The sequence below is a fragment of the Ovis canadensis genome, chromosome 2 (genome assembly GCF_042477335.2).
Source record: "Ovis canadensis isolate MfBH-ARS-UI-01 breed Bighorn chromosome 2, ARS-UI_OviCan_v2, whole genome shotgun sequence".
Lineage (NCBI taxonomy): Eukaryota > Metazoa > Chordata > Mammalia > Artiodactyla > Bovidae > Ovis > Ovis canadensis.
The window spans coordinates 15094891-15110547 of record NC_091246.1 but is presented as its reverse complement, the minus strand read 5'-3'; positions in this window follow the sequence as shown (position 1 = coordinate 15110547).

Sequence of the window (15657 nt, the reverse complement as noted above, 5' to 3'; positions counted from 1 at the left end):
AACATAATATACAATAAATGTTTACAGAATAAGCAGATGAACTAATGAAGTATTCATGTCCCTGAATAAAATTTCCAGGGACAAGGAAAAATGCACTGTGAGCAGAGCAGGTCAAATCGGGGAGATGTTCAGAAACAAGCAATATAGGTCTGTAGTCACTTATGAGTAATTCCAAACCCCGAAGCATGAGAAACCAACTCTTTTCTTAGCAGGTGGTAAAACTTCATTTGATCTATTTAGTATCTTAATGTAGTCTACTTAGTATGAGTATTCTTATGTGAAGTCGCTTCAATCATGTCCGACTCTGTACAAACCCATAGACAGCGGCCCACCAGGCTCTCCTGTCCCTGGGATTCTCCAGGCAAGAACACTGGAGTGGGTTGCCATTTCCTTCTCCAATGAGTGAAAGTGAAAAGTGAAAGTGAAGTCGCTCAGTTGTGTCCAACCCTCAGCGACCCCATGGACTGCAGCCCACCAGGCTCCTCCGTCCATGGGATTTTCCAGGCAAGAGTGCTGGAGTGGGGTGCCATTGCCTTCTCCGTGAGTATTCTTATACTTTGCTATAAAATATTAGTGCAGCTGAATGAAGGGTGCTGCTCTAGGGAGATAGTTTGTAATATAACAATATGGACTCTATTACCTTTCTTAAATCTAAAAAGGTTCTAAACTCCAAACACAACTGACCTCAAGGGTTTCAGATAAAGGATTATGGCCCAGTGTTTGAACTGTCCTAAAGGATGCATAGGGCTTCCCAGGTGGTTCAGTGGTAAAGAAACCTCCTGCCAATGCAGGAGACGCCGGTTTGATCCCTGAGTTGGGAAGATCCTCTGGAGGAGGAAATGGCAACCCACTCCAGTGTTCTTGCCTGGAGAAGCCCATGGACAGAGGAGCCTGGTAAGCTATAGACCCCCGGGTCTCAAAGAGTTGGACACGACTGAACACAAACAAACACACACACACAAAGATGGATAAGGTCCCAGTAGACAGGACTGTGTAAGAAGGAACAGAATGTACAAAGGAAATGCAACAAGTAGACCAGTAACGGTGATTCGTCTGGCCTCACCTGAGAGAAGAATGCCTAAATTGACAGAAAGATAACAAGGAAGATGTGTGCATCTGACGGGGTCCTTGAATTCTAGGCTAAGGAGACTGAACTTTATTCTACAACTGATAGAAAGTCAGAAAAGGATTTTTAACAGATAAATAAGGTCAGGTAAAGCATCTCTGATATTCTGAAAACAATCTGTCTTCCTAGTTATGGGGCATTTAACTGTTCAGGGCATCGATTGTTTTACCTGAAAATTGCTGCTGCTGCTAAGTCACTTCAGTTGTGTCCGACTCTGTGCGACCCCATAGATAGCAGCCCATCAGGCTCCCCCGTCCCTGGGATTCTGCAGGCAAGAATACTGGAGTGGGTTGCCATTTCCTTCTCCAATGCGTGAAAGTGAAAAGTGAAAGTGAAGTTGCTCAGTCATGTCCCACTCCCAGCGACCCCATGGACTGGGGACCAGGCTCCTCCATCCATGGGATTTTCTGGGCAAGAGTACTGGAGTGGGTTGACATTGCTGAGGATAATTTAAACTGAAAATCAAAGGAAGAATGCATGTGAAAATGTTTTCTAAGCTGTAAGATTCTTTTAAAATATAAAGTGTAAATAATGAGAAAGTAGAAAAAGAAATTAAGGAAACAATTCCATTCACCATTGCAACAAAAAGAATAAAATACTTAGGAATATATCTACCTAAAGAAACTAAAGACCTATATATAGAAAACTATAAAACACTGATGAAAGAAATCAAAGAGGACACTAATAGATGGAGAAATATACCATGTTCATGGATTGGAAGAATCAATATAGTGAAAATGAGTATACTACCCAAAGCAATTTACAAATTCAATGCAATCCCTATCAAGCTACCAGCCACATTTTTCACAGAACTAGAACAAATAATTTCAAGATTTGTATGGAAATACAAAAAACCTCGAATAGCCAAAGCAATCTTGAGAAAGAAGAATGGAACTGGAGGAATCAACTTGCCTGACTTCAGGCTCTACTACAAAGCCACAGTCATCAAGACAGTATGGTACTGGCACAAAGACAGACATATAGATCAATGGAACAAAATAGAAAGCCCAGAGATAAATCCACACACATATGGACACCTTATCTTTGACAAAGGAGGCAAGAATATACAATGGAGTAAAGACAATCTCTTTAACAAGTGGTGCTGGGAAAACTGGTCAACCACTTGTAAAAGAATGAAACTAGATCACTTTCTAACACCGCACACAAAAATAAACTCAAAATGGATTAAAGATCTAAATGTAAGATCAGAAACTATAAAACTCCTAGAGGAGAACATAGGCAAAACACTCTCAGACATAAATCACAGCAGGATCCTCTATGATCCACCTCCCAGAATTCTGGAAATAAAAGCAAAAATAAACAAATGGGATCTAATTAAAATTAAAAGCTTCTGCACAACAAAGGAAAATATAAGCAAGGTGAAAAGACAGCCTTCTGAATGGGAGAAAATAATAGCAAATGAAGCAACTGACAAACAACTAATCTCAAAAATATACAAGCAACTTCTGCAGCTCAACTCCAGAAAAATAAACGACCCTATCAAAAAATGGGCCAAAGAACTAAATAGACATTTCTCCAAAGAAGACATACGGATGGCTAACAAACACATGAAAAGATGCTCAACATCACTCATTATTAGAGAAATGCAAATCAAAACCACAATGAGGTACCACTTCACACCAGTCAGAATGGCTGCGATCCAAAAATCTGCAAGCAATAAATGCTGGAGAGGGTGTGGAGAAAAGGGAACCCTCCTACACTGTTGGTGGGAATGCAAACTAGTACAGCCACTATGGAGAACAGTGTGGAGATTCCTTAAAAAATTGCAAATAGAACTCCCTTATGACCCAGCAATCCCACTTCTGGGCATACACACGGAGGAAACCAGAATTGAAAGAGACACATGTACCCCAATGTTCATCGCAGCACTGTTTATAATAGCCAGGACATGGAAACAACCTAGATGTCCATCAGCAGATGAATGGATAAGAAAGCTGTGGTACATATACACAATGGAGTATTACTCAGCCGTTAAAAAGAATTCATTTGAATCAGTTCTGATGAGATGGATGAAACTGGAGCCGATTATACAGAGTGAAGTAAGCCAGAAAGAAAAACACCAATACAGTATACTAACACATATATATGGAATTTAGGAAGATGGCAATGATGACCCTGTATGCAAGACAGGGAAAGAGACACAGATGTGTATAACGGACTTTTGGACTCAGAGGGAGAGGGAGAGGGTGGGATGATTTGGGAGAATGACATTCTAACATGTATACTATCATGTGAATTGAATCGCCAGTCTATGTCTGACGCAGGATGCAGCATGCTTGGGGCTGGTGCATGGGGATGACCCAGAAAGATGTTATGGGGAGGGAGGTGGGAGGGGGGTTCATGTTTGGGAATGCATGTAATAATTAAATATTTTAAAATTTAAAAAATAAAAAACTAAAAAAAAAAAAAAAAAAAGAAAGGGCCATAAAATGTCAGCAGGCCTCAATGGCCAGAAGATGATATAAAACCCATAAGACCTTTGTATAATTTTATATGAAGCACCTGATTGTGACAAGGGTCAGGTCTACTGACCCCCGCGTGACTCTGTATTCATCCCTATGTATAACAAAAGGTATATAAACAAACCTGAAAAATAAAGAAATTGGATCAGTTTCTGGAAAAAAAAAATAAAAAAAATAAAATAAAATATAAAGTGTAATTATTATTAACTGACAATGAAAACTGAAGGATGGTTTGGCAGGATTAAGGGATTCAGTGTTACATATGCTAAGTTTGTGGGATATCTAAGAAGCAATATCTAATAACCAGCCACAGGAGTTGGGCCTGAAAGCAACTGTGGAATTTGTCATAAAGAAGCCCTTCATAAATCTTAAGAGGAGGTGAAGTGTTCCCCATTTCACCATCTGAACTGAGACACTGTATTTACAAATTTAAGTTGCTTTCAAGAAAGGGATAAGGAAGTCAATTGTACAGTCTTTGAGAGGATGTGTCATTAAGAAGCTGGAATAGTGAAATCGTCAATCCCTTCATGCAGGGGGCCTTGTTGCTAAGCCATTTGCATTTTATTGAAAGAATATAGTATGGGAAGTCACTGTAATAGACATTTTGGGATTTGTGTCTGGATTTTTTTTTTTTCCTGCAAAAAGAGAGGACTGAGAGTTTGTTTTGCTTCTGAACTTTTCTTTCAAATTCTTTTTTTTTTTTTCCTTCCAAACTACATCTCTGAGAATACAGTGAAATTTAATAGACTATAATAACTGGAAGGACCATTATTTTCAAACCTCAGTCATTCTGTAGATTGAGACTAAAGTCCAGATATGGGAAGTTAGCTGCCCATTAATGCACCGTTAGTCAGTATAAGAACATAGTCTTAAGGCCAGCTAAAACCTTCTCCATTTCCAACAGCGACAGAATCTACAACCAGGCTGGAGACAATGGCATGAGCCTGGACAGAGACAAGCAGACTCTGTCAATCGTCTTTCCTCCCCATACCAATGAGCGGGGCTCAGATATAACAGATTACCCTGAGGTGGTCACCAAGCCATTTAGGATACATTTAGCCGGAATACTCTGGAGAAATACAGTGAAGGCAGGGAGAGGTGGTCAAAGGAAGACAGAAATGGGCTATTGAAGGATGGTTCAGAAACTGAAAGTCTGGCTTTGGTTTTCTCTTTGGAAGTTTTTCTCTTAATGCATTTGACCATTTTGGAAGAAAGTGAACAGAAGTATATCTATGCGTCTCTTTTCCACATACAGCTGGGCAGCTTGAATATACTCTCCAGGTTATACAAGAGACTGTGTGGAAACCAAGCTTTTCTGAGCACCATGCTTTCAACAGATAGGGCACTTAGAACCAGCCTTTTCTGCAAGTCTATTGTTTCCACATATCATATACCTGATCCCTGCCCCCACACTTTATACACATGTGTATACACATGTCCATTCCCCTGGCATGCAGTTACTGAAGCATCCTGGGTACTGAGAATACAACAATGAGTAACTCCCAGAAGAATGTTGACTGTGCTGTATTTCCATTTTGAGAAATCTTGGAAGATGCTTGTATTGTTTCATTTTGTTTTCCCTCACCTTGATGGGATAACAGAATGTTCTTTGTTTCTCCACCAGCAGCGTTCTTCGGGGCATTAAACAATTCGGTTCCTCGTTCTGCCCAGGGATGGTTTAGTTTTACCATCTTTTTCCAAATTGCTTTGTCAGTGCTATAAGGAATTTTCCTTCCTTCATGGAAATATCAGCGTCTTGGGACATTTTCCCTGTCCTTGCCCTTCTCAATATTAATCATTAATAATTTCTTTCTTGATGTCCCCATAAACACCACAACATGGCATTTCTCTCACTTGATTGAGATGGGTTTGTTTCCATGTCAATTGTGAAGTTTGATTTCCTTCTGAGCTCCACGGCAGAGCTTAGGGCCTGGCCCATAGTGGATGCACATAAACGTAGCCCTGAATAAATTCAATCAGGTAAAAATGCATCTGTCCTACTGAAATCATTGTCTGATTCAAAAGAATACCTCAGATGATCTGGAAGACAGACATACCATGCCAGCCTTAACCTCCCCAAATATCCCCAAGATATGTCCCTGCCTTGGTAAAACCACCTCATGGAGATGCATGACCTTGCAGCTGTTGATGTTTTGAGCCCCACTCTCAGTCACCATGGGAAGGACCCAAAATGAGCCCTACATCTGAGCGAATAGGAGGATTCACTCTTCATTCACATGAGTGACCTGGATGAATTAAGCCTGGTTTGCTTCATATTTATCCTGATTCAGTTTCCATGCATGATTAGAAAAATAAGGATAAGTATTTAGGCAATGATGCAATTCAAATGAAGCAAAATGCTTTGTGATGTATATGAGGGTCAGTGACGGAGCATGTAGAGTACATGTGTACGCTCAGTTGGGTCTGACTCCTTGTGACCCCATGGCCTATATAGCCTATATGCCAGGCTTCTCTGTCCATGGGATATTCCCAGCAAGATTACTGATATTGGGATACTGAATACTGATTCTGGAATATACTGGAACACTGATACTGATACTGGGAATATTGATAGTAATACTGGGGTGCCATTTCCTCCTCCAGGGGATCGTCCAATCCAGGGATTGAATCCGGGTCTCCTACTGCTCCTGCATCGGCAGGCAGATTCTTTACCACTGAGGCACCCAGGAAACCACAAGGGCACATACCAAATGCCTAGCTGAGGAATTGTTTTGGGAGAAGCTAAATGTCTTGGAAGATCTGGCAAGAAGACGGCTGAGAGCTGCGTGCAGCCCACTGATGCATCATGACTCTTGAAGCATCAGGACTCCGTTTCTCACCTTATGTGTGTAATACAGTGGAAGGGAGCCCCTTGACTTCCCCTCAGAGGACAGCAAGGCTGACGGGCCTCAGCGTGGATCACTCAGGCACTGCTTGCTACTGCTGCCACTACTTATTGCTTCTAGTAAATTCCACAGCCTGGCCGTTGGCATGCCGTCTCATAAAATGAGGTCTGACCTATGGGCAGAACATGGTCAATCTAATATTTCATTATCTCTGACATGGTAAATGTTAGGGACCTGAAATGCATTTGAGAAGCAAACGTGTGTCTGAATTAGACAATATTTCTCCATCAGCTCATTGCTTACTCACTCTGGTTCATTCTAATACAGGGGGAAGAAACTAAAAGGCAACCAAACAAAGGGATCTTCATTTTTCTCCTCACACATTCTGCTGTACTTTCACAGAAGCCATGAGTGAAGTGGATAAGGGGCTAGAAGTGTATTTTCTTGATTGCAAGGAAATACACTGAGATATGTTTAATGGCGGATTTGAGCAGCAGGCATGTGGCAATTTTTTCTCCTAACTGCTATTCTTTTCCTAAAACATTTTTAAATGGAAAATATGGTGCCTGCACATATACAAAGAGGCTTAAACCTGTAGGCAAACAGTTTGGGAAATGTTGTTGGATACCTATTTACCACTCCCTACTCAAGAGATAGTCACCAACATCCTAGAAGCTGCCCTTCCTAATTTCAGGATGCTGGCCCCTCCCAACCATAAAGGTTCTACTCTCTAAAATGTATGGTAATGAATTTGTTTATGTTCGTTGTTCAACCATTTTTCTCTACCTCCTGTAACAATACACTCTTTGTCTGTTTTAAAACTTTGTATAAATTGACTCAAGCTGGATGTATTCTTTGAGTCTGACATCTTTTGCACAACATTATGTTTTTAAGATTCATTGGTGGTGTTGCACATATCTGTAATTGATTTGTTTTTACTGCTCTATAATATCTCATTATATAAATTTTCTATGACATATTGATCCATTTTGCAGTTGATGACTGTTTACATTGTTTCCAATTTGGGGCTATTTGGACCAAGAATAATATAAATATCTGTGTCGTAACTCCCTGGTACATATGTGCACACGTTTCTTTATGGTATACACTTAGGTTGCTGGACAAATGGCTGTGCATATCTTTAACTTTGATAGTTATGGAAAATGTTTTACTATAACAAATGCAGTACCTTTAATAATAAAAAGCATTTTAGTTTAACAAGGAGAAATATACTAAAAAGTTTTAACAGACAGATGACCCAAGCTTAATTTGGAGATGTATCACAAAAAGAAAAGAATTTGTGAAGTCACTATGCCTGTTTTACCATGAAGCCAGTGGATTTCCTTTATTGTGATGATTCCCTTTAGTCCCTTATTCCAGGGGTTTAAGAATGGAAATGGGGGGGGGAGCATGAAATAGGAGATGTATCTATGTTTGTTACTTAACTGAGAACATGTATTTTCCAGACAGGATGGTTTTCTGTAATTTAGTAGAAAATTGCATTAGCCTCCAGTACTCATTCTACACTGAAGGTTCTGGAAGAAAAATAATAAAGACATTGAAAAACATGACAGGTGGGAAACAGTTGGGGAAAATGAGATGAAGCTATGTGTTCTGGAGAAGAGATAACTTAGGAAAATTAAAAAAAAATCCTAGCACGCCAGTCTCAGAAAGGTCTCAGCAAGGAAAAGCAAACTGGTGTACACAGTAAGACTTTGAAAGAAATATGTGCATTTATTTAAAAATACATTATATATACACCACTAAATATGTGCCAGGCATTCTTCTAAACCCCTGAGTGGGGTCACTTAGGCAGATGTCAAATGATTTTTTTCCAGCAGGCTGGATAGATTGCCTTATCAGATGAGAACCTTTGTCTCTGGAGGTACAAGGGCTCAGAGACTGCTAGTTGAGCTGTGCAAAGCAATTCACACACAGGGCACAAGATCTGTTCTGCCCTTACTACCTTTGTGACAATGAGCAAATACTTAACAGCTCTGGGTCTCATTTTTGTTATCTATAAAAGAGGAAAGGGTGATCAATAATAGGACCTTCCTCTTAGGGTTCTTGTGAGAACTCTGTATGTGAGTGTGTGTGTGTGTAATACTTAGTACGATGCTTGACACAAAATACATCCTCAATATATTAGCTGTTCTTGTTTTTGTTATTATACAAGATGACCTCAGAGATAACTTTTGGTGTTTGCATTCTGCATTTCCACTGAAGTAATGAGTATAGCACAGATTTCTTTGACAAAGACTGTGATGTACACTGGGATGCTCCTCTTATGAGCTGCATGAGCTTAGGCAAGTTACAACCCTTCCTGAGCCTGTTCCCTCATCTGTAGAAGAAGAATAGTTATAACCCTGTAAACTAGTGGCTGGAGTGACCAACGCAGCAAGTGATGTAAAAAGTTTAGCATGAGGCCTGAAAGCCAGCTGGTCTGGGTGCTCTCCCTGCTCCTAGGCAAGCTACCTAATTTCAGCGAAATGCCATTTTATATAGGTAAAATCAGGATAACAATACCTGCCACAGTTTAACACAGTAAAGCCCTTGGCATGGGCATGATCTGCAGTAAGGCCTCAAAGCCTTTCTTGGCTTCTGTTGACTTTTCTGTGAAATGGAGCAAGCAATGTCAGTCTTCTCTGACTCATAAGCTTGTTGTGAGGATCGAAAAAGATAATGGATATAAACTTACTTTTTAAACTATAAAATTTTAAGTTAGTGAGAATCTAAATTAGTAGGCAGGGACTTCCCTGGTGGCTCGGTGGTAAAGAATTTGCCTAGCAATGGGCGATGGCACCCCACTCCAGTACTCTTGCCCGGAAAATCCCATGGACGGAGGAGCCTGGTGGGCTGCAGTCCATAGGATCGCGAAGAGTCGGACACAACTGAGCGACTTCACTTTCATTTTTCACTTTCATCCACTGGAGAAAGAAATGGCAACCCACTCCAGTGTTCTTGCCTGGAGAATCCCAGGGACGGGGGAGCCTGGTGGGCTGCCATCTATGGGGTCGCACAGAGTCGGACACGACTGAAGCGACTTAGCAGCAGCAGCAGCAGCAGCAGTAATGCAGCAGACATGAGAGTCTGGGAGGATCCCATATGTCACGGAGCCACTAAGCCCACGCATCACAACTATTGATCCTGCGCCTTAGAGCCCGGGAACCACACCTACTGAGCTCACGCGAAGCAACTCCTGAAGCCCATGCACCCTGGAGCCTGTGCTTTGCAGCAGGAGAAGCCACTGCAATGAGAGGCCCTGCACACCACAGCTACAGGCTAGTGCCTGCGCATCACCAACAGAGAAGAGCATGCACAACAGTGGAGACCCAGCACAGCCCAAAATAAATAAATGACGAATTTTTAAAACTATTAGGTCGGGATTTATATTGCCTAGTTTTATCTTATGAAAATGAGTATTACCAAATGCTCTTTTACCATTCAAGATCCTCCTAAACACTGCATCCACTTACTCATCCAGCAGTTATTCAATGAGTATATTACATCAGAGCATTTTCCTAATAGCATTCTTTCTTACAATTATTTTGACCTTGTCTAAAAGATGATTTTTTTTGGCAATAACTGGAAAAAGATGGACACAAAAATAAATAAGGAAAGAAACTGGGATTGTGTAAATGTAAGGACAAAAAAATAAAATGACTCCAGAGGTAAGATTATTCTATCAGAACTAATATATAATTCTATACTCTGATTAATACAGGCTATCTGTTTTATTCACAGGAGACACTGCAAAGAGAAAAGCAATTTCTTACTGTTGTTCAAAGTGTCATCCATCGATTCTAAATTGAAATCATCAGGGGTGCTTGTTTCCTTTTCCCATCTCCTGACCACCTGAATTTCCACACCTCATTGTGTCTCTGAACATTTTACAAAAGCCCTAATACCTATGGAAAGCTGTCCTTCTATCTGAAATTAAAGACATGGGGAATGGTATCCACAGAAACTCTTGGCAAATCTCTTTCGGAAAATAATTTGGCAAAAGTGGTAAAAAAATAAATGGTTAACTATATTCAAAATTCTTAAATTTCTCAAGAAAGTGATTCAATCAAAACTAAAACAGAGGCCAAGGAATAAAGATGGTCATTGCAATTCTATCTACAGTTAAATTGAAAACAACTCACTTATGCAAAAAAAAAGGGGGAAATAGCTAGTTACAGTATAGAATATCTTTTCTATTTGCTTACTCTGGAGACATAAAAAATGATAATCATGACTTTGCCAAATTGGCTCAATTTCCTTCATGAAACTTGGAAGGTTGATCTCAAAATGATTGCATTGATGCACAGTATATAAACTGAAGATTGGAAAATAAAAATCAAAATATGTTTAATTATGTATAAGTTAGGGATAATTTTGTTTCACATTTTTAAAATTGTCTTTCATTTTGGTTTGGTTTGGCTCTGTGTGTGTGGTGTGTGTGTGTGTTCTTTTTTACCCCAAATGGGGCAAGTTTATTATCTCCATCATCATTTATTATTGGAAAACTAGGAATCAAGCTTTAACTATTTCCAATTCTCTCTTTCTGGACAAGGTTAAGGTGGGAATAAGCAGTGAGGGGAACAGATAAACCTTACAATATCACTGAGAGAATTGAGAAAGACCTCAAAAATATAAATTCTCTTCAAGGAGAGTCACAACCCTCTACCTCTCTTGGATTTTTTAAAGCATGCTTTTCTTGGCAGTTGCATTTATCAGCACATGTGAAAATATTATCCAGGGTGCATTGTGTATTTTCAGAAATGTGACATGATAACATCCCATGCAGAAAGGGATTTGGTAGTGAGCACCCATCAACTTTCACTCATGGGACTCCCTCAGGCAAGACCTTCTATGTCATGTCAACATTTTTCCCCTCTACCAGCAAAACTAGAAGATATAAGGAGGGATAGCATGTCAACCTCTTGTCATCATTGCCTTCCTAACCCTCATGCAAGCCAAAATGACAGGAGGGAAAAATGTTGCTGTTATTGCCTTTTTAAAGGAAATAATGTCAAAGATAAATACTGTTTACAGATTTAACCCAAATGTTAGTCATAAAATCATCTTCCAATGCTTGGATATGTAATGAGGCATCTAACGCCAAGTTAGTACTGTCAACAGAAACCCCATCCAACTTTCTAAACTGTCTGCATCTGAATAAGGGGCAGCTCTCAGGATACTATGAAGGATAATCGCATAAAACAAGTCAAAGGGCATATGTGCCTAGCCCTTATGCTGCTAGACACTGATCCATTTTCCTTCCAATACAAGAGAGCACGAAGTTCTTCATGCCTTACCTATAAGAATTTCTTCCTGTTCTAACAGGTGAGACAAAGACTGTTTCTAGCCCTGTGTGGGTCATGGATTGCTCCATCTGCTCTGTTCTGGTGACTTTTTTCCCAGCATCAGATCATTCCTCACATGCATGAATAGATCAATACCTGACTGAGGATTCAAAGGGAACCCTCCGTAGACATTCAGAGTTCTCTCTGCATGCAGCTTTTCCTCTTAGATTTTCTGTTCTGAAAATTCTAGTTCTCTCAGCCTCCCTAAATTCTGAAGCCTTCCTCTTGAACTGAAGGAGTCCAGTGGGCCCTGGTTAGGATCCTTCCCCCTATCCTATGACCTCAACCCCCTCCCAGAAATGTTCTGGAGCTTACTGTCCTTCTCTCAGGAGTCACTGTTCTAGGCTGCCTATTAGTCATGGTTCAACATCGTAAAAATATTCTTTCATATATATTTTGTTTAATTTTCTAAGGATTTAGGGCTGGAAAGTAACCAGAGTTCCTGTTTTTCTTTCACAGGCAGAAGCATACATTTCCAATACATTTAACATATAAATTTTTGATCTTATTCTTATAAAATGTTCACTGTCCTTTAATGTTACTTATTTCAAATGATGCAAATGTTTCTATTTTAAATTCAGAAACATGTTCTAAGACCGATTTACTCTGCTGCTACTGCTGCTAAGTCACTTCAATTGTGTCCAACTCTGTGAGACCCCATAGATGGCAGCCCACCAGGCTCTCCCACCCCTGGGGTTCTCCAGGCAAGAACACTGGAGTGGGTTGCCATTTCCTTCTCCAATGCATGAAAGTGAAAAGTGAAAGTGAAGTTGCTCAGTCGTGTCCGACTCTTAGCGACCTCATGGACTACAGCTCACCAGGCTCCTCCGTCCATGGGATTTTCCAGGCAAGAGTACTGGAGTGGGGTGCCATTGCCTTCTCCAATTTTAAATTCAGAAACATGTTTTAAGACCGATTTACTCTGCTGCTGAACGTCTAAACCATAACTTTGGAGCACTGCATAATGCCCCATGATGCGTATTCATCCCTATTTGCCTATATTCTTCCTCAGTGATATAGACCCTGGTAGCCTTCAGTTTGACGCCACTACACCTAATAAGCAACCGTCATCCTTCTACATGTGTCATGGTCTTTGGGAGATATACTAAGAGGAGAAACTCCTGGGTCCCACATCATTTAAACGAGTAGTGCCAGACTGCACTCTGGTCTGGCTGCCAATACACTTCTTCATGAGATAGCCTGAAATCCAAAGTTTCTGCTCCAGTTGGTATTATCCAGTTTTTAATTTTTGCCAGTATCTCACTCAGCTCAGGCTACCATAACAAAATGGCACAGACTGTGTAGCTTAAACAACAGAAATGCATTTTCAAGCTGTCCTGGAGACTAGACATCTAAGATTAAGGTGTTAGCATGATCCATTTCTGATGAGAGCTTTCTTCCTGGCTTGTAGACAGCCACCTTCTTTCTGTGCCATCACATGGTTGCGGGGAGAGAGAGAGCTAGCAAGCTCTCTGCTATCTTTCCCTGCTAGGGCACTAATTCCATCATGAGGGCCCTACCCTCATGACCTCATCCAAAACTAATTATCTTGTGAAGGCCTGTCTCCGAATACTAACAAAATGCCAGTTAGGCATATGAAATTGGAGGGGTGGGGGATACCATTTAGCCCATAGCAGTCAGTTTCACAGCAGCTTCTGCAATGCCTCAGTCGCATCTGCGTGCAATACAGGAGACACATGTGGTTCAATCCCTGGGTCAGAAAGATCCCCTGGAGGAAGAGACAGCAACCCACTCCAGTATTCTTGCCTGGAGAATTCCATGGACAGAGGAGCCTGGTGAGCTATGGCCCATGGGGTCGCACAGAGTCAGACAGGACTGAACAACTAAGCATGAGCAGAGTGTTTCATAGGATGATATCTCCGTTGTTATTTGCCTGTAGTTTAACCTTATTGTGAAAGACTTAGCCAATGGAAGAAATAAGACAAACTAAAGATTTGAGACTTTTAAATTTTGAGAAGGAAAGAAAATTATTCTTATTGTCTACCTAAAACCCTTACTCCAAATCAACTGATACACTCTAGCAAGAAAAAAAAAAGGGGGGGGGACTAAGTTATTTATTTATTTATTTATTTGTATGGCTCTGCTAAGTCTCTCTTGCTGTGTGAGGGCTTTCTCTAGTTGCGGAGAACAGGGGCCATTCTTCATTGCAGTGCCCAGGCTTCCCAATACGGTGGCGTCTCTTGTTGTGGAGCACGGGCTCTAGAGCGTGGGCTCAGTAGCTGTGGCACAAGAACTTAGCTGCTCCCCAGCATGTGGGATTTTCCCTGACCAGGGATCAAACTCGTGTCCCCTGCCTTGGCAGATGGATTCACAACCACTAGACTACCAGAGAAGCCCAGGACTGAGTTTTAATTAAACAAACCATAACTGTCTTGCCAACAAAGGTCCATATAGTCAAAATCATGTTTTTTTCTGTTGTCATGATGAATGTGAGAGTTGGACCATAAAGACAGCTGAGTGCCAAAGAATCGATGCTTTTGAACTGTGGAGTTAGAGAAGACTCTTGAGAGTCCCTTGGACTGCAAAGAGATCCAACCAGTCCATCCTAAAGGAAATCAGTCCTGAATATTCATAGGAAGGACTGATATTGAAGCTGAAGCTCCAATACTTTGGCCACCTGATGCAAAGAACTGACTCATTGGAAAAGACCCTGATGCTGGGAAAGATTGAAGGCAGGAGGAGAAGGGGATGACAGAGGACTAGATGGTTGGATGGCATCACTGACTAGATGGACATGAATTTGAGCAAACTCCTAGAGATGGTGATGGGCAGGGAAGCCTGGTGTGTTGCATTCCATGGGGTTGCAAAGAGTTGGACATGACTGAGCAGCTGAACTGATTGAACTGATAGCTTTCTTGAATGCAACTATATTTACATACACATATATAGCTCATAAATATATACCTATTATGTCAATACTATGTATTCATACAGAATACATGTACATGCATATTATGTATACATATATAATGCATAATAGGAAATAATTCAATTAATAGTACAAAAATAAAATACTTAGAAATAATAATAAATATGCAGCTGCTGTTCAGTCACTCAGGCATGTCTGACTCTACGTGTCCCTACGGACCGCCAGTCTTCCCCATCCTTCACCATCTCCCAGAGTGTTCTCAAACTCATGTCCATTGAGTCACTGATGCCATCCAACCATCCCATCTGTTGCCTAATGCTTGCTCCTTGTGCCTTCAATCTTTCCCAGCATCAGGATCTTTTCTAATAATGACTGAGCTCTTCATATCCAGTGGCCAAAGTATTGGATCTTCAGTTTCAGCATCAGTCCTTGCAAAGAATGTTCAAGGTTGATTTCCTTTAGGATTGACAAGTTTGATCTCCTTGCTTCCAAGGGACTCTTAGGAGTCTTCTCCAGCACCATAGTTTAAAAGCATTAATTTTCTGGTGTTCAGCCTTCTTTATGATTCAACCCTAACATCCATACATAACTACTGGAAAACCATAGCTTTGACTATATGACCTTTTTTGGCAAAGTGGCATCTCTGCTTTTTAATATGCTGTCTAGGTTGCTTCCAAGAAGCAAGTATGTTTAAATTTCATGGCTGCAGTCACCATCCTCCGTGATTTTGGAGCCCAAGAAAATATGCAGTACTTAAATTAAAAGTAACACTTTAGTGAGAATAATAAAAGAATGTTGGGTTAAATAAAGAGAACTCTTGCTTTTGGATGGGAAGATGCAATACTGGGACTATGTCAATCCTTCCCAAAACAATATAAAGATTTAATAACTTGCCAATTAAAATTGAAAGATTTTACTGTAACTTGACACATTTATTCCAAAATTTAGAAATCTTGCCAAAATA